Raw genomic sequence first — 20,659 nt, forward strand, 5'->3', positions numbered from 1 at the left:
TTTTAAGAATAGGAGAGATGAGAGCGTGCTTGAAGGCAGAGGGGACAGTGCCTGATGAGAGGGAGAGATTGAGAAGGTGGGAAAGATGGGAACAAGCAGAAGAAGAGATGTGGCAGAGGAGGCGGGAGGGGATAGGGTCAAGTGGGGAGGTGGTGAGGGGACAGGAACGAATGAGGGCCATGACTTCCTCTCCAGATGCATGGGAGAAAGATGACAGAGTTGGTGCGAGGGATGGGGAGGGTTGGTAAGGGATGGGAGAAGGCTGGTTACTGATAGTCTGGTGTGATGTGATGTCCTGACGTATGGAGTCAATTTTGGATGTGAAGTAAGTGGCAAAGTCAAGAGCAGAGAGTGAGGAAGGGAGACGAGGTGGAGGTGGGCAGAGGAGTGAGTTGAGAGTGGCAAAGAGGCGCCGGGGGTTGGAAGACTGGGAGGAGATGAGGTTCTTGAAGTATGACTGTTTAGCAAGAGAAAGGGCAGCACTGAAGGATGAGAGCATAAGTTTGAAATGGAGGAAGTCTGCCTTAGAGCGTGATTTCCTCCAGTGTCGCTCAGCAGTACGTGAGCATTTTTGCAGATATCTGGTGCATTTGGTGTGCCAGGGTTGAGGTGTTAATTTGCGAGGGTGAACAGTGGTTGGTGGAGCAACAGAGTCAAGAGCAGAAGTAAGGGAAGCATTGTATGAGGAAGTGGCTTGTTCAGGGCATGAGAGAGAGAGAGAATAGGAGAGAGAAGTGAGTCAAACAGGGAGGAAAGGAATGTGGTGTCAATAGCTTCAATGTTACGCTTAGTGATGGTAGCCTTAGGAGGTTGAGATGGGGAAGTCGAGAGAGATAGGTTGAAGGAGAGCAGGTGGTGGTCAGAGAGGGGAAATGGGGAGTTGGAAAAATCAGAAATATCACAGCGGTGAGTGAAGACCAGATCCAGTGAGCTCCCATTCACATGGGAGGGTGAGGAGGTCCACTGGGAGAGACCAAGTGAAGAGGTGAGGTTAAGGAGTTTAGAGGCAGGGGATTGTGTGGGGATGTCAATAGGGATGTTGAAATCGCCTAGGATAATGGTGGGAATGTCAGAAGAGAGGAAGTGAGGAAGCCAGGAAGCAAAGTTGTCGATGAATTTGGAAGCAGTGCCAGGGGGGCGGTAAATGACAGCTACTCTAAGATGGACTGGTTGGAAGAGACATATGGAGTGGACCTCAAATGTAGATAATATAAGGGATGGTTCTGGTGGTATGAGTTGGTAGGAGTAACTAGAAGGTATAAGGACTCCAACACCACCCCCATGGCGACCCCCAGGTCGGGGGGTGTGTGTGTGAATGTAAGGCCCCCAGCAGAGAGAGCAGCAGCAGAAGTAGTGTCAGAGGGCGTAATCCAAGTTTCAGTAATGGCTAGTAGGTGTAGGGAGTTGGAAATGAAAAGGTCATGAGTGGGGACCAGTTTGTTACAAACGGATCTGGCATTCCAGAGGGCACAGGATAGGGGGTATGAGTTTGTGGGAGAGATGTGAATTAGATTTTCAGGGTTGCTGTAGCGATGAGGTGGGATTAACTTTGAGGGCAGGGATGAGAGAGTAGTGATGGTACGGGTGCCTGAGATAGGAGGGGAAACTGCAGGAGGTGGGCAGGGAGGGAGGTCAGTGTGATGTGGATGGGGGTGTGGGGAGGTGACAGGGAAGGGAGAGAGGGAGCAGGGCTGAGTTGTGGGGTAGCAGGACCATGGGGCAGAGGTGAATGAAAGTGGGGTAACAGGAAAGGTGGGGGAAGGAAACAGAGGGATGGAGGGGAGACAGAGGAGGAGGTGGAGGAGACTAGGGGGGAAGGATAAAGATACATTATTAGGTAGACACTGAGTGATGTGGGGAGTATAAGAAAGCATTGACATAGTGTTAAGTAGGTAAATAGGTTGAGGGAAAGTGGAAGTAGGAGAGGAGACTGTAAGGGAATCCGAGCAGAAGAATTGTAGAAATGCAGGTGAGAAAAGCAGTGTAGGCTCAAGGGGTGTAGATTTAGTATGAAATGAGTCAAAAGCGTAGATAAAGTGGGTGCAGAAATGTATTTGGAGTGTAAGAAATGAAAGGATTGTGTGAGGTTTAAGAAGCAATGGTAATTATGTTAGATGTTTTAAGTGTTTGCAGGTAAAATTGCATTGGTGCAGCTGTGCTTAAAAAACAAAATTACAATAATACAGATACAGGCATTTGTAGGTGAAATGGATGGTTTATGAAATGTCCAAGTAAGGTAGTTCTGTGCTATGTAATCAGATGCAACAATCAGGAGGTGAGTGATCTGAGGAGTAAGTGACTCACATTTGTTATTAGTTCTTCAGTTTTCTTTGTTTTGTTAGATTGGTGTGCTTCTGTTTTCCTTCTTTTTCACTTCGATTGAATGCTAATTGAACACTGCTGTTATGTGTCAATTTTATCACGCTTTTATAAAAATGCACGCTTAGATCAATAAATGCACAGCCAAATGGCTTTGCACAGCCTACACCATTGGACTTTAGTAGAAGACTATTACAAGTGAAACCAATAATTGAAATCTGTAACCACACCCCACCCCCTCAAATGCCAGGCAATAAATTACCTTAAAAACAACAACCAGGCATTCCACAAAGATTAAACTGGGTCTATATCATTCAAAACTTTAAAAAAGTACTTCAAAATCACATACTATGCAATAATGTTTCAATTTGCATTACCCAGCAGAATTAGCTTTGCATATATAGATATAGTGCAGCAGAATAGATTGGTGGTTGTAGTCAATTGTAATTACCCAGCAGAATTAGCTTTGCATATATAGATATAGTGCAGCAGAATAGATTGGTGGTTGTAGTCAATTGTAATTACCTGTAGGTGACAAGAAGAGAAGAAACGTCAATTCACAATCGATATCAGCTGAAGATAAATTAACGCTGATTGAACGCTGCGTTATGTGTCAATTTTATCACGCTTTGATAAAAATGCATGCTTAGATCAATAAATGCACAGCCAAACAGCTTTGCACATCCTACACCATTGGACTTAAGTAGAAGTCTGGTGGTCAGCAAAATTTTGCACTGTCCTCCTACTATATATAGTGCGCACAACTACTAAAATACACCACAGGTATGGATGGATAGTATACTTGACGACACAGAGGTAGGTAGAGCAGTGGCCTACTGTACCGTATTGCTATATATTATATACTGGTGGTCAGCAAAATTCTGCCCTGTCCTCCTACTATATATACTGCGCACAACTACTAAAATACACCACAGGTATGGATGGATAGTATACTTGACGACACAGAGGTAGGTAGAGCAGTGGCCTACTGTACCGTACTGCTAATTATTATATACTGGTGGTCAGCAAAATTCTGCCCTGTCCTCATACTATATAATACAATGCAGCACAGATATGGAGCATTTTTCAGGCAGAGAACGTAGATATTTTCAGCACACTGAGCACAGATATTTGCAAGCACACTGAGCACAGATATTTGCAAGCACACTGAGCACAGATATTTGCAGCACACTGAACACAGAAACTGAGAAAACGCTGCACGTCCTCTCCCTATCATCTCCAATGCACAAGTGAAAATGGCGGCGACGCGTGGCTCCTTATATAGAATAGAATAGCTGCTGACGGGCACGATTGAGGGAGGAAAGGGACATTTGAATCCAGCCCATAGATGCAATGTGAATATGTAATTTGTACCTTCCTATCTTAAAATGTATATACAGTGTATATGTCACAACTGAGGGCCTGAGCTGACTGGAGGCAGCCTCAGTTGTAGGGGCTGAGGTGTAGTGGAACCTGGGAGGTTGTATCAGACCCCTGGACATGTAAGTTAAATGTAGAAGAATTGCCCGAAGGCGTGCCCACGACAACCAGGATAAAAGTCAATGATGTTTATTTTGACAAACTCCATGCATCACCGCAGTAATAAAAGAGAAACATAAAATCAGCAGAGAAATAATACAGTTCCTGGGTACTACAGGAGGGCAAGGACCACAGGGCTCTGGTAGTATGAGACAGTTCTTATTATCTTCTAGTTGGAAAGTCCTTACTAGGCCCGACTGTAGCAATGGAGATAGCCCAGGATCATACTAGCTGGTGTTCCAGGAAAAGCTGGGCTGCTGTGGATAAAATGGCTGCTGTGGGTACTGGCTGAAACCAGACTGATGTAAGCACGGAGTGGATTGCTGGATGGAACCAGCCAAATAATAAATGAAGCTTGAGAGCGATGAAATATGATTGATATATGGAGTTTGAGAGCGGTGAAATAATAGTGCCGGTGGTGAGTGGTAATCTGCGGAAATGATACCGGCACTTTAAGAAGAGCTGATCTCTGCCGGAAGCTAGGCTGGAAGCAGGTAAATCTGTAACTGGAAACAGATGAGTCCCAGAGGACTGGAGAGTCAGGCTGCACCGCAGGTGGTAGACTAGAGCGGGTCTCTTTAGTGGAGGTTTGGAGATGGTAACTGGAACCTGGAAAACAACCACGGGAGAGAGACAAACTGGAACTAGGTTTGACAACCAAATCACTGACGCCTTCCTTGCTCAGGCACAGAATACTTATACCTGCAGCAAGGAAGGGATTGGCTAGGCAATTATGCAGATTACAATGGAAACATCGGATAGGTGGAAATGAACAGGTGACAGAATCCAACATGGCTGCGCCCATGCAGACACTTGGAGGGAAGATTGGTTTGATAATCCATGTGGGAACTTTAACAGCAATGGCGGCGCCGGCCACAGTAAACAGGAGACGCCAGACTGATGAGTGCACATTTGAACCACGCGGGCAACAGCGGAGGCCGCGGCTGACATAAGCGCCACTCTGACATCCTGCATGCAGAAACTCAGGGACGGCGGCGGAGGCCGCGGGAGATGCCATTCAAGATGTAACATGGCGCCGCTGTGACAGCGTCTCAGAGTGACAGGAGAGGAGGCAGGAATGGGGACATCAGAATAACAGATGGGATCCGGTCCTGGAGCGCTGAGCCAGCCTTAGGAGGCATCTGAAAGGTAAGTTATGGCGTCCAGATACCCGGATCGTGACAGTATACACTAGAGGTCTTTCCGAACCCCCTAATCCTAACATTGTAATTTGCTTTAGGGCGCACCTCCAATTAGTCTAGTGTTTCTTGCTGCCTTTCCAATGAAGCAAGTTTAATTTAGTAATAGGTGAAAAACCATCCCTACAAAGGTGTTAATCAGAGACTTGGCTTTGTGGACACTTTTCAGAGAACAACTTTGTTAGCATAAAAGTAAAGCCAGAAAATGAAGAGCTGTTTAATCACTAGAGATGAGCGCCGGAAATTTTTCGGGTTTTGTGTTTTGGTTTTGGGTTCGGTTCCGCGGCCGTGTTTTGGGTTCGACCGCGTTTTGGCAAAACCTCACCGAATTTTTTTTGTCGGATTCGGGTGTGTTTTGGATTCGGGTGTTTTTTTCAAAAAACCCTACAAAACAGCTTAAATCATAGAATTTGGGGGTCATTTTGATCCCAAAGTATTATTAACCTCAAAAACCATAATTTCCACTCATTTTCAGTCTATTCTGAATACCTCACACCTCACAATATTATTTTTAGTCCTAAAATTTGCACCGAGGTCGCTGTGTGAGTAAGATAAGCGACCCTAGTGGCCGACACAAACACCGGGCCCATCTAGGAGTGGCACTGCAGTGTCACGCAGGATGTCCCTTCCAAAAAACCCTCCCCAAACAGCACATGACGCAAAGAAAAAAAGAGGCGCAATGAGGTAGCTGTGTGAGTAAGATAAGCGACCCTAGTGGCCGACACAAACACCGGGCCCATCTAGGAGTGTCACTGCAGTGTCACGCAGGATGTCCCTTCCAAAAAACCCTCCCCAAACAGCACATGACGCAAAGAAAAAAAGAGGCGCAATGAGGTAGCTGTGTGAGTAAGATAAGCGACCCTAGTGGCCGACACAAACACCGGGCCCATCTAGGAGTGGCACTGCAGTGTCACGCAGGATGTCCCTTCCAAAAAACCCTCCCCAAACAGCACATGACGCAAAGAAAAAAAGAGGCGCAATGAGGTAGCTGACTGTGTGAGTAAGATAAGCGACCCTAGTGGCCGACACAAACACCGGGCCCATCTAGGAGTGGCACTGCAGTGTCACGCAGGATGTTCCTTCCAAAAAACCCTCCCCAAACAGCACATGACGCAAAGAAAAAAAGAGGCGCAATGAGGTAGCTGACTGTGTGAGTAAGATAAGCGACCCTAGTGGCCGACACAAACACCGGGCCCATCTAGGAGTGGCACTGCAGTGTCACGCAGGATGTCCCTTCCAAAAAACCCTCCCCAAACAGCACATGACGCAAAGAAAAAAAGAGGCGCAATGAGGTAGCTGACTGTGTGAGTAAGATAAGCGACCCTAGTGGCCGACACAAACACCGGGCCAATCTAGGAGTGGCACTGCAGTGTCACGCAGGATGTCCCTTCCAAAAAACCCTCCCCAAACAGCACATGACGCAAAGAAAAAAAGAGGCGCAATGAGGTAGCTGACTGTGTGAGTAAGATAAGCGACCCTAGTGGCCGACACAAACACCGGGCCCATCTAGGAGTGGCACTGCAGTGTCACGCAGGATGTCCCTTCCAAAAAACCCTCCCCAAACAGCACATGACGCAAAGAAAAAAAGAGGCGCAACGAGGTAGCTGACTGTGTGAGTAAGATAAGCGACCCTAGTGGCCGACACAAACACCGGGCCCATCTAGGAGTGGCACTGCAGTGTCACGCAGGATGTCCCTTCCAAAAAACCCTCCCCAAACAGCACATGACGCAAAGAAAAATAAAAGAAAAAAGAGGTGCAAGATGGAATTGTCCTTGGGCCCTCCCACCCACCCTTATGTTGTATAAACAAAACAGGACATGCACACTTTAACCAACCCATCATTTCAGTGACAGGGTCTGCCACACGACTGTGACTGATATGACGGGTTGGTTTGGACCCCCCCCAAAAAAGAAGCAATTAATCTCTCCTTGCACAAACTGGCTCTACAGAGGCAAGATGTCCACCTCATCATCATCCTCCGATATATCACCGTGTACATCCCCCTCCTCACAGATTATCAATTCGTCCCCACTGGAATCCACCATCTCAGCTCCCTGTGTACTTTGTGGAGGCAATTGCTGCTGGTCAATGTCTCCCCGGAGGAGTTGATTATAATTCATTTTAATGAACATCATCTTCTCCACATTTTCTGGATGTAACCTCGTACGCCGATTGCTGACAAGGTGAGCGGCGGCACTAAACACTCTTTCGGAGTACACACTTGTGGGAGGGCAACTTAGGTAGAATAAAGCCAGTTTGTGCAAGGGCCTCCAAATTGCCTCTTTTTCCTGCCAGTATAAGTACGGACTGTGTGACGTGCCTACTTGGATGCGGTCACTCATATAATCCTCCACCATTCTTTCAATGTTGAGAGAATCATATGCAGTGACAGTAGACAACATGTCCGTAATCGTTGTCAGGTCCTTCAGTCCGGACCAGATGTCAGCATCAGCAGTCGCTCCAGACTGCCCTGCATCACCGCCAGCGGGTGGGCTCGGAATTCTGAGCCTTTTCCTCGCACCCCCAGTTGCGGGAGAATGTGAAGGAGGAGATGTTGACAGGTCGCGTTCCGCTTGACTTGACAATTTTCTCACCAGCAGGTCTTTCAACCCCAGCAGACTTGTGTCTGCCGGAAAGAGAGATCCAAGGTAGGTTTTAAATCTAGGATCGAGCACGGTGGCCAAAATGTAGTGCTCTGATTTCAACAGATTGACCACCCGTGAATCCTTGTTAAGCGAATTAAGGGCTCCATCCACAAGTCCCACATGCCTAGCGGAATCGCTCCGTGTTAGCTCCTCCTTCAATGTCTCCAGCTTCTTCTGCAAAAGCCTGATGAGGGGAATGACCTGACTCAGGCTGGCAGTGTCTGAACTGACTTCACGTGTGGCAAGTTCAAAGGGCATCAGAACCTTGCACAACGTTGAAATCATTCTCCACTGCACTTGAGACAGGTGCATTCCACCTCCTATATCGTGCTCAATTGTATAGGCTTGAATGGCCTTTTGCTGCTCCTCCAACCTCTGAAGCATATAGAGGGTTGAATTCCACCTCGTTACCACTTCTTGCTTCAGATGATGGCAGGGCAGGTTCAGTAGTTTTTGGTGGTGCTCCAGTCTTCTGTACGTGGTGCCTGTACGCCGAAAGTGTCCCGCAATTCTTCTGGCCACCGACAGCATCTCTTGCACGCCCCTGTCGTTTTTTAAAAAATTCTGCACCACCAAATTCAAGGTATGTGCAAAACATGGGACGTGCTGGAATTTGCCCATATTTAATGCACACACAATATTGCTGGCGTTGTCCGATGCCACAAATCCACAGGAGAGTCCAATTGGGGTAAGCCATTCCGCGATGATCTTCCTCAGTTGCCGTAAGAGGTTTTCAGCTGTGTGCGTATTCTGGAAAGCGGTGATACAAAGCGTAGCCTGCCTAGGAAAGAGTTGGCGTTTGCGAGATGCTGCTACTGGTGCCGCCGCTGCTGTTCTTGCGGCGGGAGTCCATACATCTACCCAGTGGGCTGTCACAGTCATATAGTCCTGACCCTGCCCTGCTCCACTTGTCCACATGTCCGTGGTTAAGTGGACATTGGGTACAACTGCATTTTTTAGGACACTGGTGAGTCTTTTTCTGACGTCCGTGTACATTCTCGGTATCGCCTGCCTAGAGAAGTGGAACCTAGATGGTATTTGGTAACGGGGGCACACTGCCTCAATAAATTGTCTAGTTCCCTGTGAACTAACGGCGGATACCGGACGCACGTCTAACACCAACATAGTTGTCAAGGCCTCAGTTATCCGCTTTGCAGCAGGATGACTGCTGTGATATTTCATCTTCCTCGCAAAGAACTGTTGGACAGTCAATTGCTTACTGGAAGTAGTACAAGTGGGCTTACGACTTCCCCTCTGGGATGACCATCGACTCCCAGCAGCAACAACAGCAGCGCCAGCAGCAGTAGGCGTTACACGCAAGGATGCATCGGAGGAATCCCAGGCAGGAGAGGACTCGTCAGAATTGCCAGTGACATGGCCTGCAGGACTATTGGCATTCCTGGGGAAGGAGGAAATTGACACTGAGGGAGTTGGTGGGGTGGTTTGCGTGAGCTTGGTTACAAGAGGAAGGGATTTACTGGTCAGTGGACTGCTTCCGCTGTCGGCCAAAGTTTTTGAACTTGTCACTGACTTATTATGAATGCGCTGCAGGTGACGTATAAGGGAGGATGTTCCGAGGTGGTTAACGTCCTTACCCCTACTTATTACAGCTTGACAAAGGGAACACACGGCTTGACAAATGTTGTCCGCATTTCTGGTGAAATACTTCCACACCGAAGAGCTGATTTTTTGGGTATTTTCACCAGGCATGTCAACGGCCATATTCCTCCCACGGACAACAGGTGTCTCCCCGGGTGCCTGACTTAAACAAACCACCTCACCATCAGAATCCTCCTTGTCAATTTCCTCCCCAGCGCCAGCAACACCCATATCCTCCTCATCCTGGTGTACTTCAACACTGACATCTTCAATCTGACTATCAGGAACTGGACTGCGGGTGCTCCTTCCAGCACTTGCAGGGGGCGTGCAAATGGTGGAAGGCGCATGATCTTCACGTCCAGTGTTGGGAAGGTCAGGCATCGCAACCGACACAATTGGACTCTCCTTGTGGATTTGGGATTTCGAAGAACGCACAGTTCTTTGCGGTGCTTTTGCCAGCTTGAGTCTTTTCAGTTTTCTAGCGAGAGGCTGAGTGCTTCCATCCTCATGTGAAGCTGAACCACTAGCCATGAACATAGGCCAGGGCCTCAGCCGTTCCTTGCCACTCCGTGTGGTAAATGGCATATTGGCAAGTTTACGCTTCTCCTCCGACAATTTTATTTTAGGTTTTGGAGTCCTTTTTTTACTGATATTTGGTGTTTTGGATTTGACATGCTCTGTACTATGACATTGGGCATCGGCCTTGGCAGACGACGTTGCTGGCATTTCATCGTCTCGGCCATGACTAGTGGCAGCAGCTTCAGCACGAGGTGGAAGTGGATCTTGATCTTTCCCTAATTTTGGAACCTCAACATTTTTGTTCTCCATATTTTAATAGGCACAACTAAAAGGCACCTCAGGTAAACAATGGAGATGGATGGATACTAGTATACAATTATGGATGGACTGCCGAGTGCCGACACAGAGGTAGCTACAGCCGTGGACTACCGTACTGTACTGTGTCTGCTGCTAATATAGACTGGATGATAATGAGATGTAGTATGTATAAAGAAGAAAGAAAAAAAAACCACGGGTAGGTGGTATACAATTATGGATGGACTGCCGAGTGCCGACACAGAGGTAGCTACAGCCGTGGACTACCGTACTGTACTGTGTCTGCTGCTAATATAGACTGGTTGATAATGAGATGTAGTATGTATAAAGAAGAAAGAAAAAAAAACCACGGGTAGGTGGTATACAATTATGGATGGACTGCCGAGTGCCGACACAGAGGTAGCTACAGCCGTGGACTACCGTACTGTACTGTGTCTGCTGCTAATATAGACTGGTTGATAATGAGATGTAGTATGTATAAAGAAGAAAGAAAAAAAAACCACGGGTAGGTGGTATACAATTATGGACGGACTGCCGAGTGCCGACACAGAGGTAGCTACAGCCGTGGACTACCGTACTGTACTGTGTCTGCTGCTAATATAGACTGGATGATAATGAGATGTAGTATGTATAAAGAAGAAAGAAAAAAAAACCACGGGTAGGTGGTATACAATTATGGACGGACTGCCGAGTGCCGACACAGAGGTAGCTACAGCCGTGGACTACCGTACTGTACTGTGTCTGCTGCTAATATAGACTGGTTGATAATGAGATGTAGTATGTATAAAGAAGAAAGAAAAAAAAACCACGGGTAGGTGGTATACAATTATGGATGGACTGCCGAGTGCCGACACAGAGGTAGCTACAGCCGTGAACTACCGTACTGTGTCTGCTGCGACTGGATGATAAATAATGATATAAAAAATATATATATATCACTACTGCAGCCGGACAGGTATATATTATATAATGACGGACCTGCTGGACACTGTCTGTCAGCAGAATGAGTTTTTTATAGAATAAAAAAACACCACACAAGTCACACGACGAGTGTTTAACTTTTTCAGGCAATCACAATATAGTATACTATACTGGTGGTCAGTGTGGTCAGGTCACTGGTCAGTCACACTGGCAGTGGCACTCCTGCCTGCAGCAAAAGTGTGCACTGTTTAATTTTAATAATATGTATGTACTCCTGGCTCCTGCTATAACCTATAACTGCTCCCCAGTCTCCCCCACAATTAAGCTGTGTGAGCACAGTCAGATATTATACATAGATGATGCAGCACACTGGGCTGAGCACAGATATGGTATGTGACTGAGTCACTGTGTATCGTTTTTTTTCAGGCAGAGAACGGATTATATTAAATAAAACTGCACTGGTGGTCACTGGTCAGTGGTCAGTCACTAGTAAACTCTGCACTCTCTAGTACTCCTAAGCTCCAGTAAATCAAGTGTCTCTGTCTCAATCTCACTCTCTCTCTTCTAATCTAAATGGAGAGGACGCCAGCCACGTCCTCTCCCTATCAATCTAAATGCACGTGTGAAAATGGCGGCGACGCGCGGCTCCTTATATAGAATCCGAGTCTCGCGATAGAATCCGAGCCTCGCGAGAATCCGACAGCGTCATGATGACGTTCGGGCGCGCTCGGGTTAACCGAGCAAGGCGGGAAGATCCGAGTCGCTCGGATCCGTGTAAAAAAAGCTGAAGTTCGGGCGGGTTCGGATTCCGAGGAACCGAACCCGCTCATCTCTATTAATCACTCAATTGGATTTTTTTGCCAGCATATTTCTTTTTCTCTGCAACCCACTGCTAAATTGTGCTTCCTAGCTGTTTTTATAAAATCACTGAATCAAATCTAACTCTGATTACATCAGAGAAGGCCAGGTACCCTACACCATAACAGGGGGTTTGAAATTTTGACTTGTCTACTTAAAGATCACCAAAATCTGATCAAAAGGTCAATTACGTCCCTGGGTGGGATTGAACCACCAACCTTTTGGTTAATAGCCGAACACACTAACCGATTGCGCCACAGAGACACTTTGCAAAAAGTACATACTGACAAAGGCTAATAAGCATTTATCTAGAACGTTTCCTAGAAAAACTTTAAAAAGTCAATAATCTGGAGAGTTTTTGTAAGATGTTTCTTCCACCAACCAACGAAGAAACACATTGGTACTTTTCCATGATGAGTGAGTGCTTCAGGTTCTCTTGCACTTACATGTGCAGCAGAGTACTGCAATGGAAGCATGCTGGGCCCATAACCCAGAGGTAGGCAGATTGAAACTATCCTTTGCTATATGCATTTTTTTTTTGTTAATTAAAGTAATCCAAAACTGGGATTGATATTTTGGTTCTTTTATTTTTACTTAAAGTACAATAACTTTTACCATTTTAATTTGTTTTAATAGTATATTGACAGTATTGTTTTCTTTCAAAAATCCACTTAATTTTCTTTACCCTATTATTAAAATGGTAATTGACAAAAACAAACTACATTGTCACCAGAAGAGCAATACAAAATGTACAAGTGATATATTAAAATCATCTTTTCAGCTTGAATTTCAATGATGCATTGGGGCAACGATTTTGTTAGCAACATCTTCACCCTTAAATAAAGATTTTCTTAATTCCTTACCTGTGTGCTAATTAGATATCACCTTGTTTTCACATTAAACAGACTTCCACATGAGAAAGCAGCAAGGATGCAGTGGCGTTAATGTTTCCTGGTGTCAACCCGTATTATTTCAGTAGACATTGAAATGAGGATGCATCTTGCTGCCTTTCCAATGAAGCAAGTTTAATTTAGTAATAGGTGAAAAACCATCCTTACAAAGGTGTTAATCAGAGACTTGGCTTTGTGGACACTTTTCAGGAGAACAAATTTGTTAGCATAAAAATAAAGCCAGAAAATGAAGAGCTGTTTAATCACTCAATTGGATTTTTTTGCCAGCATATTTCTTTTTCTCTGCAACCCACTGCTAAATTGTGCTTCCTAGCTGTTTTTATAAAATCACTGAATCAAATCTAACTCTGATTACATCAGAGAAGGCCAGGTACCCTACACCATAAGAGGGGGTTTGAAATTTTGACTTGTCTACTTAAAGATCACCAAAATCTGATAACAAGGTCAATTACGTTCCTGGGTGGGATTGAACTTGGTCGGCTCTCGTATAATTCAGATCTCTTTGTCTCAGGTCTCTCTCCAGCCTAGTTTGCTGTCTGTTTCCACTTCTCTTTTCTTGAGCCGCTCCCTTCTATGCCCTTGCGCACTATCCTGACTTCTCTCGTCTGCTTACTTTGTGCATTCCAACGCACAATGCAAAAGGCCGCCATGCCCTGCATACCCCTTTTCTCTTTTCATGTGCAGATGAGGGTTCCAGCCAACTTTGGCCCACTGCTTGGATGACATCACCATATGCAAATCCATCTGCTGCAGGCCTTCCCCCAGGAATGCTTGTACTAGTTGTTGCATTTGGTTTGTTGTTTGGGGGTGCTTCAGTATTAGGCAGCCTTCTGCCCTCCCATGTTCATCTGAAAATATGTGTTCTCCCTGCAGTTGTTGTCCCCAGATGAGAGTTCCCTTGTGCTGCCTCAGTTGAATCTCCTTTACTTGACAGAGATGTGCCTGAGCAGCGGCCCTCCCCAGCCCTATCCCAAATCATACTTATTTTGCATAGGAGATACCATGGTCATGAAGATTGTTCTCCCAGGGTGAGGTTCATTCATTGCATTCTGGGTATGCTGACCCCTGTGATTTCCCCAAATGTGGGAAACTCGACTGCATTATTTGTGGTAGTGGGGGACTGTGTTTGTGCTTTTCTCTGGTCAGCTCTGGTAAAAGTCAGATTTCTTTGCCTCAGATCTTCCTCTAGCCTTGTTCTTCTTTTGAGAGTTCTCTTGTGCTGTCTCAGTTGGATCTCCTTCACTTGACAGGGGGGTGCCCGAGCAGCGACCCTCCCCAGCTCTAGCCCAACTCCTACTTACCTGCCAAGTGAGATACTATGATCATGAAGGTGCTTCTCCCAGGGCAAGGCTTACCCATTGCACTCTGGGTGTGTTGCTCCTGCGATTTCCCCAAATGTGGGACACTTGACTGCATAATTTGTGTTTCCCCTGGTCGGCTCTGAGATAATTCAGATCTCTTTGTCTCAGGTCTCTCTCCAGCCTAGTTTGCTCTCTGTTTCCACTTCTCTTTTCTTGAGCCGCTCCCTTCTATGCCCTTGCGCACTATCCTGACTTTTCCCGTCTGCTTACTTTGTGCATTCCAACGCACAATGCGAACTACAGGTAGTGCTGCAGGGCCCACACCCTTTTACTTGCCTTACAGAGGAGCTCTGGAGCTGTTACAGTGCCCAAGCTGCTGCAAGAAATCAGCTTGAATGCTTAAGGGGCTGGGGCATAGCACTCATGAGCCCCACACCGAAGGAGGGTGGAGGTGTTTAATGCGAACTAGGGGTCATCCAAGCGCCGCAAAAGGCCGCCATGCCCTGCACACCCCTTTTCTCTTTTCATATGCAGACGAGGGTTGAAGCCAACTTTGACCCACTGCTTGGATGACATCACCATATGCAAATCCATCTGCTGCAGGCCTTCCCCCAGGAATGCTTGTACTAGTTGTTGCATTTGGTTTGTTGTTTGGGGGTGCTTCAGTATTAGGCAGCCTTCTGCCCTCCCATGTTCATCTGAAAATATGTGTTCTCCCTGCAGTTGTTGTCCCCAGATGAGAGTTCCCTTGTGCTGCCTCAGTTGAATCTCCTTTACTTGACAGAGATGTGCCTGAGCAGCGGCCCTCCCCAGCCCTATCCCAAATCATACTTATTTTGCATAGGAGATACCATGGTCATGAAGATTGTTCTCCCAGGGTGAGGTTCATTCATTGCATTCTGGGTATGCTGACCCCTGTGATTTCCCCAAATGTGGGAAACTCGACTGCATTATTTGTGGTAGTGGGGGACTGTGTTTGTGCTTTCCTCTGGTCAGCTCTGGTAAAAGTCAGATTTCTTTGTCTCAGATATTCCTCTAGCCTTGTTCTTCTTTTGAGAGTTCTCTTGTGCTGTCTCAGTTGGATCTCCTTCACTTGACAGGGGGGTGCCCGAGCAGCGACCCTCCCCAGTTCTAGCCCAACTCCTACTTACCTGCCAGGTTAAATACTATGATCATGAAGGTGCTTCTCCCAGGGCAAGGCTCACCCATTGCTCTCTGGGTGTGTTGCTCCTGCGATTTCCCCAAATGTGGGACACTTGACTGCATAATTTGTGTTTCCCCTGGTCGGCTCTCGTATAATTCAGATCTCTTTGTCTCAGGTCTCTCTCCAGCCTAGTTTGCTGTCTGTTTCCACTTCTCTTTTCTTGAGCCGCTCCCTTCTATGCCCTTGCGCACTATCCTGACTTCTCCCGTCTGCTTACTTTGTGCATTCCAACGCACAATGCGAACTACAGGTAGTGCTGCAGGGCCCACACCCTTTTACTTGCCTTACAGAGCAGCTCTGGAGCTGTTACAGTGCCCAGCTGCTGCAAGAAATCAGCTTGAATGCTTAAGGGGCTGGGGCATAGCCAACATGAGCCCCACACCGAAGGAGGGTGGAGGTGTTTAATGCGAACTAGGGGTCATCCAAGCGCCGCAAAAGGCCGCCATGCCCTGCACGCCCCTTTTCTCTTTTCATATGCAGACGAGGGTTGTAGCCAACTTTGACCCACTGCTTGGATGACAGAACCATATGCAAATCCATCTGCTGCAGGCCTTCCCCCAGGAATGCTTGCACTAGTTGTTGCATTTGGTTTGTTGTTTGGGGGTGCTTCAGTATTAGGCAGCCTTCTGCCCTCCCATGTTCATCTGAAAATATGTGTTCTCCCTGCAGTTGTTGTCCCCAGATGAGAGTTCCCTTGTGCTGCCTCAGTTGAATCTCCTTTACTTGACAGAGATGTGCCTGAGCAGCGGCCCTCCCCAGCCCTATCCCAAATCATACTTATTTTGCATAGGAGATACCATGGTCATGAAGATTGTTCTCCCAGGGTGAGGTTCATTCATTGCATTCTGGGTATGCTGACCCCTGTGATTTCCCCAAATGTGGGAAACTCGACTGCATTATTTGTGGTAGTGGGGGACTGTGTTTGTGCTTTCCTCTGGTCAGCTCTGGTAAAAGTCAGATTTCTTTGTCTCAGATCTTCCTCTAGCCTTGTTCTTCTTTCGAGAGTTCCCTTGCGCTGCCTCAGTTGGATCTCCTTCACTTGACAGGGGGTGCCCGAGCAGTGACCCTCCCCAGCTCTAGCCCAACTCCTACTTACCTGCCAGGTGAGATACTATGATCATGAAGGTGCTTCTCCCAGGGCAAAGCTCACCCATTGCACTCTGGGTGTGCTGCTCCTGCGATTTCCCCAAATGTGGGAAACTTGACTGCATAATTTTTGTTTCCCTTGGTCGGCTCTCGTATAATTCAGATCTCTTTGTCTCAGGTCTCTCTCCAGCCTAGTTTGCTGTCTGTTTCCACTTCTCTTTTCTTGAGCCGCTCCCTTCTATGCCCTTGCGCACTATCTTGACGTCTCCCGTCTGCTTACTTTGTGCCTTCCAATGCACAATGCAAACTACAGGTAGTGCTGCAGGGCCCACACCCTTTTACTTGCCTTACAAAGCAGCTCTGGAGCTGTTACAGTGCCCAGCTGCTGCAAGAAATCAGCTTGAATGCTTAAGGGGCTGGGGCATAGCCAACATGAGCCCCACACCGAAGGAGGGTGGAGGTGTTTAATGCGAACTAGGGGTCATCCAAGCGCCGCAAAAGGCCGCCATGCCCTGCACGCCCCTTTTCTCTTTTCATATGCAGACGAGGGTTGAAGCCAACTTTGACCCACTGCTTGGATGACATCACCATATGCAAATCCATCTGCTGCAGGCCCTCCCCCAGGAATGCTTGCACTAGTTGTTGCATTTGGTTTGTTGTTTGGGGGTGCTTCAGTATTACGCAGCCTTCTGCCCTCCCATGTTCATCTGAAAATATGTGTTCTCCCTGCAGTTGTTGTCCCCAGATGAGAGTTCCCTTGTGCTGCCTCAGTTGAATCTCCTTTACTTGACAGAGATGTGCCTGAGCAGCGGCCCTCCCCAGCCCTATCCCAAATCATACTTATTTTGCATAATAGATACCATGGTCATGAAGATTGTTCTCCCAGGGTGAGGTTCATTCATTGCATTCTGGGTATGCTGACCCCTGTGATTTCCCCAAATGTGGGAAACTCGACTGCATTATTTGTGGTAGTGGGGGACTGTGTTTGTGCTTTTCTCTGGTCAGCTCTGGTAAAAGTCAGATTTCTTTGCCTCAGATCTTCCTCTAGCCTTGTTCTTCTTTTGAGAGTTCTCTTGTGCTGTCTCAGTTGGATCTCCTTCACTTGACAGGGGGGTGCCCGAGCAGCGACCCTCCCCAGCTCTAGCCCAACTCCTACTTACCTGCCAAGTGAGATACTATGATCATGAAGGTGCTTCTCCCAGGGCAAGGCTTACCCATTGCACTCTGGGTGTGTTGCTCCTGCGATTTCCCCAAATGTGGGACACTTGACTGCATAATTTGTGTTTCCCCTGGTCGGCTCTCGTATAATTCAGATCTCTTTGTCTCAGGTCTCTCTCCAGCCTAGTTTGCTGTCTGTTTCCACTTCTCTTTTCTTGAGCCGCTCCCTTCTATGCCCTTGCGCACTATCCTGACTTCTCCCGTCTGCTTACTTTGTGCATTCCAACGCACAATGCGAACTACAGGTAGTGCTGCAGGGCCCACACCCTTTTACTTGCCTTACAGAGCAGCTCTGGAGCTGTTACAGTGCCCAGCTGCTGCAAGAAATCAGCTTGAATGCTTAAGGGGCTGGGGCATAGCCAACATGAGCCCCACACCGAAGGAGGGTGGAGGTGTTTAATGCGAACTAGGGGTCATCCAAGCGCCGCAAAAGGCCGCCATGCCCTGCACGCCCCTTTTCTCTTTTCATATGCAGACGAGGGTTGAAGCCAACTTTGACCCACTGCTTGGATGACAGAACCATATGCAAATCCATCTGCTGCAGGCCTTCCCCCAGGAATGCTTGCACTAGTTGTTGCATTTGGTTTGTTGTTTGGGGGTGCTTCAGTATTAGGCAGCCTTCTGCCCTCCCATGTTCATCTGAAAATATGTGTTCTCCCTGCAGTTGTTGTCCCCAGATGAGAGTTCCCTTGTGCTGCCTCAGTTGAATCTCCTTTACTTGACAGAGATGTGCCTGAGCAGCGGCCCTCCCCAGCCCTATCCCAAATCATACTTATTTTGCATAGGAGATACCATGGTCATGAAGATTGTTCTCCCAGGGTGAGGTTCATTCATTGCATTCTGGGTATGCTGACCCCTGTGATTTCCCCAAATGTGGGAAACTCGACTGCATTATTTGTGGTAGTGGGGGACTGTGTTTGTGCTTTCCTCTGGTCAGCTCTGGTAAAAGTCAGATTTCTTTGTCTCAGATCTTCCTCTAGCCTTGTTCTTCTTTCGAGAGTTCCCTTGCGCTGCCTCAGTTGAATCTCCTTCACTTGACAGGGGGGTGCCCGAGCAGTGACCCTCCCCAGCTCTAGCCCAACTCCTACTTACCTGCCAGGTGAGATACTATGATCATGAAGGTGCTTCTCCCAGGGCAAAGCTCACCCATTGCACTCTGGGTGTGCTGCTACTGCGATTTCCCCAAATGTGGGAAACTTGACTGCATAATTTTTGTTTCCCTTGGTCGGCTCTCGTATAATTCAGATCTCTTTGTCTCAGGTCTCTCTCCAGCCTAGTTTGCTGTCTGTTTCCACTTCTCTTTTCTTGAGCCGCTCCCTTCTATGCCCTTGCGCACTATCCTGACGTCTCCCGTCTGCTTACTTTGTGCCTTCCAATGCACAATGCAAACTACAGGTAGTGCTGCAGGGCCCACACCCTTTTACTTGCCTTACAAAGCAGCTCTGGAGCTGTTACAGTGCCCAGCTGCTGCAAGAAATCAGCTTGAATGCTTAAGGGGCTGGGGCATAGCCAACATGAGCCCCACACCGAAGGAGAGTGGAGGTGTTTAATGCGAACTAGGGGTCATCCAAGCGCCGCAAAAGGCCGCCATGCCCTGCACGCCCCTTTTCTCTTTTCATATGCAGACGAGGGTTGAAGCCAACTTTGACCCACTGCTTGGATGACATCACCATATGCAAATCCATCTGCTGCAGGCCCTCCCCCAGGAATGCTTGCACTAGTTGTTGCATTTGGTTTGTTGTTTGGGGGTGCTTCAGTATTACGCAGCCTTCTGCCCTCCCATGTTCATCTGAAAATATGTGTTCTCCCTGCAGTTGTTGTCCCCAGATGAGAGTTCCCTTGTGCTGCCTCAGTTGAATCTCCTTTACTTGACAGAGATATGCCTGAGCAGCGGCCCTCCCCAGCCCTATCCCAAATCATACTTATTTTGCATAATAGATACCATGGTCATGAAGATTGTTCTCCCAGGGTGAGGTTCATTCATTGCATTCTGGGTATGCTGACCCCTGTGATTTCCCCAAATGTGGGAAACTCGACTGCATTATTTGTGGTAGTGGGGGACTGTGTTTGTGCTTTTCTCTGGTCAGCTCTGGTAAAAGTCAGATTTCTTTGCCTCAGATCTTCCTCTAGCCTTGTTCTTCTTTTGAGAGTTCTCTTGTGCTGTCTCAGTTGGATCTCCTTCACTTGACAGGGGGGTGCCCGAGCAGCGACCCTCCCCAGCTCTAGCCCAACTCCTACTTACCTGCCAAGTGAGATACTATGATCATGAAGGTGCTTCTCCCAGGGCAAGGCTTACCCATTGCACTCTGGGTGTGTTGCTCCTGCGATTTCCCCAAATGTGGGACACTTGACTGCATAATTTGTGTTTCCCCTGGTCGGCTCTCGTATAATTCAGATCTCTTTGTCTCAGGTCTCTCTCCAGCCTAGTTTGCTGTCTGTTTCCACTTCTCTTTTCTTGAGCCGCTCCCTTCTATGCCCTTGCGCACTATCCTGACTTTTCCCGTCTGCTTACTTTGTGCATTCCAACGCACAATGCGAACTACAGGTAGTGCTGCAGGGCCCACACCCTTTTACTTGCCTTACAGAGGAGCTCTGGAGCTGTTACAGTGCCCAGCTGCTGCAAGAAATCAGCTTGAATGCTTAAGGGGCTGGGGCATAGCACTCATGAGCCCCACACCGAAGGAGGGTGGAGGTGTTTAATGCGAACTAGGGGTCATCCAAGCGCCGCAAAAGGCCGCCATGCCCTGCACACCCCTTTTCTCTTTTCATATGCAGACGAGGGTTGAAGCCAACTTTGACCCACTGCTTGGATGACATCACCATATGCAAATCCATCTGCTGCAGGCCTTCCCCCAGGAATGCTTGTACTAGTTGTTGCATTTGGTTTGTTGTTTGGGGGTGCTTCAGTATTAGGCAGCCTTCTGCCCTCCCATGTTCATCTGAAAATATGTGTTCTCCCTGCAGTTGTTGTCCCCAGATGAGAGTTCCCTTGTGCTGCCTCAGTTGAATCTCCTTTACTTGACA

At 47.5% G+C, this 20,659-nt stretch overlaps 11 non-coding genes and 1 pseudogene across 11 annotated transcripts; all 12 read left to right on the forward strand.

The window, feature by feature from the left end:
- The first annotated feature begins 13,803 nt into the window (after positions 1–13,803).
- Positions 13,804–13,967, forward strand: LOC135025207 (U1 spliceosomal RNA). Its single transcript, XR_010221992.1, has one exon. It is a non-coding gene; the product is annotated as a U1 spliceosomal RNA (small nuclear RNA).
- A 152-nt stretch (positions 13,968–14,119) lies between these two features.
- Positions 14,120–14,261, forward strand: LOC135025194 (U1 spliceosomal RNA; annotated as a pseudogene).
- Positions 14,262–14,954: 693 nt separating this feature from the next.
- LOC135025203 (U1 spliceosomal RNA) lies at positions 14,955–15,118 on the forward strand. Its single transcript, XR_010221988.1, has one exon. It is a non-coding gene; the product is annotated as a U1 spliceosomal RNA (small nuclear RNA).
- A 152-nt stretch (positions 15,119–15,270) lies between these two features.
- On the forward strand, positions 15,271–15,433 carry LOC135025199 (U1 spliceosomal RNA). Its single transcript, XR_010221984.1, has one exon. It is a non-coding gene; the product is annotated as a U1 spliceosomal RNA (small nuclear RNA).
- A 671-nt stretch (positions 15,434–16,104) lies between these two features.
- LOC135025204 (U1 spliceosomal RNA) lies at positions 16,105–16,268 on the forward strand. The gene has a single exon (XR_010221989.1). It is a non-coding gene; the product is annotated as a U1 spliceosomal RNA (small nuclear RNA).
- A 151-nt stretch (positions 16,269–16,419) lies between these two features.
- Positions 16,420–16,582, forward strand: LOC135025172 (U1 spliceosomal RNA). The gene has a single exon (XR_010221958.1). It is a non-coding gene; the product is annotated as a U1 spliceosomal RNA (small nuclear RNA).
- Positions 16,583–17,253: 671 nt separating this feature from the next.
- LOC135025228 (U1 spliceosomal RNA) lies at positions 17,254–17,417 on the forward strand. The gene has a single exon (XR_010222013.1). It is a non-coding gene; the product is annotated as a U1 spliceosomal RNA (small nuclear RNA).
- A 152-nt stretch (positions 17,418–17,569) lies between these two features.
- LOC135025190 (U1 spliceosomal RNA) lies at positions 17,570–17,732 on the forward strand. Its single transcript, XR_010221976.1, has one exon. It is a non-coding gene; the product is annotated as a U1 spliceosomal RNA (small nuclear RNA).
- Positions 17,733–18,403: 671 nt separating this feature from the next.
- Positions 18,404–18,567, forward strand: LOC135025205 (U1 spliceosomal RNA). Its single transcript, XR_010221990.1, has one exon. It is a non-coding gene; the product is annotated as a U1 spliceosomal RNA (small nuclear RNA).
- A 152-nt stretch (positions 18,568–18,719) lies between these two features.
- LOC135025183 (U1 spliceosomal RNA) lies at positions 18,720–18,882 on the forward strand. The gene has a single exon (XR_010221969.1). It is a non-coding gene; the product is annotated as a U1 spliceosomal RNA (small nuclear RNA).
- A 671-nt stretch (positions 18,883–19,553) lies between these two features.
- On the forward strand, positions 19,554–19,717 carry LOC135025229 (U1 spliceosomal RNA). The gene has a single exon (XR_010222014.1). It is a non-coding gene; the product is annotated as a U1 spliceosomal RNA (small nuclear RNA).
- A 152-nt stretch (positions 19,718–19,869) lies between these two features.
- LOC135025191 (U1 spliceosomal RNA) lies at positions 19,870–20,032 on the forward strand. Its single transcript, XR_010221977.1, has one exon. It is a non-coding gene; the product is annotated as a U1 spliceosomal RNA (small nuclear RNA).
- Positions 20,033–20,659: the final 627 nt, after the last annotated feature.

Source organism: Pseudophryne corroboree, unplaced genomic scaffold (assembly GCF_028390025.1).
Source record: "Pseudophryne corroboree isolate aPseCor3 unplaced genomic scaffold, aPseCor3.hap2 scaffold_414, whole genome shotgun sequence".
In the NCBI taxonomy this organism is placed as follows: Eukaryota; Metazoa; Chordata; class Amphibia; order Anura; family Myobatrachidae; genus Pseudophryne; species Pseudophryne corroboree.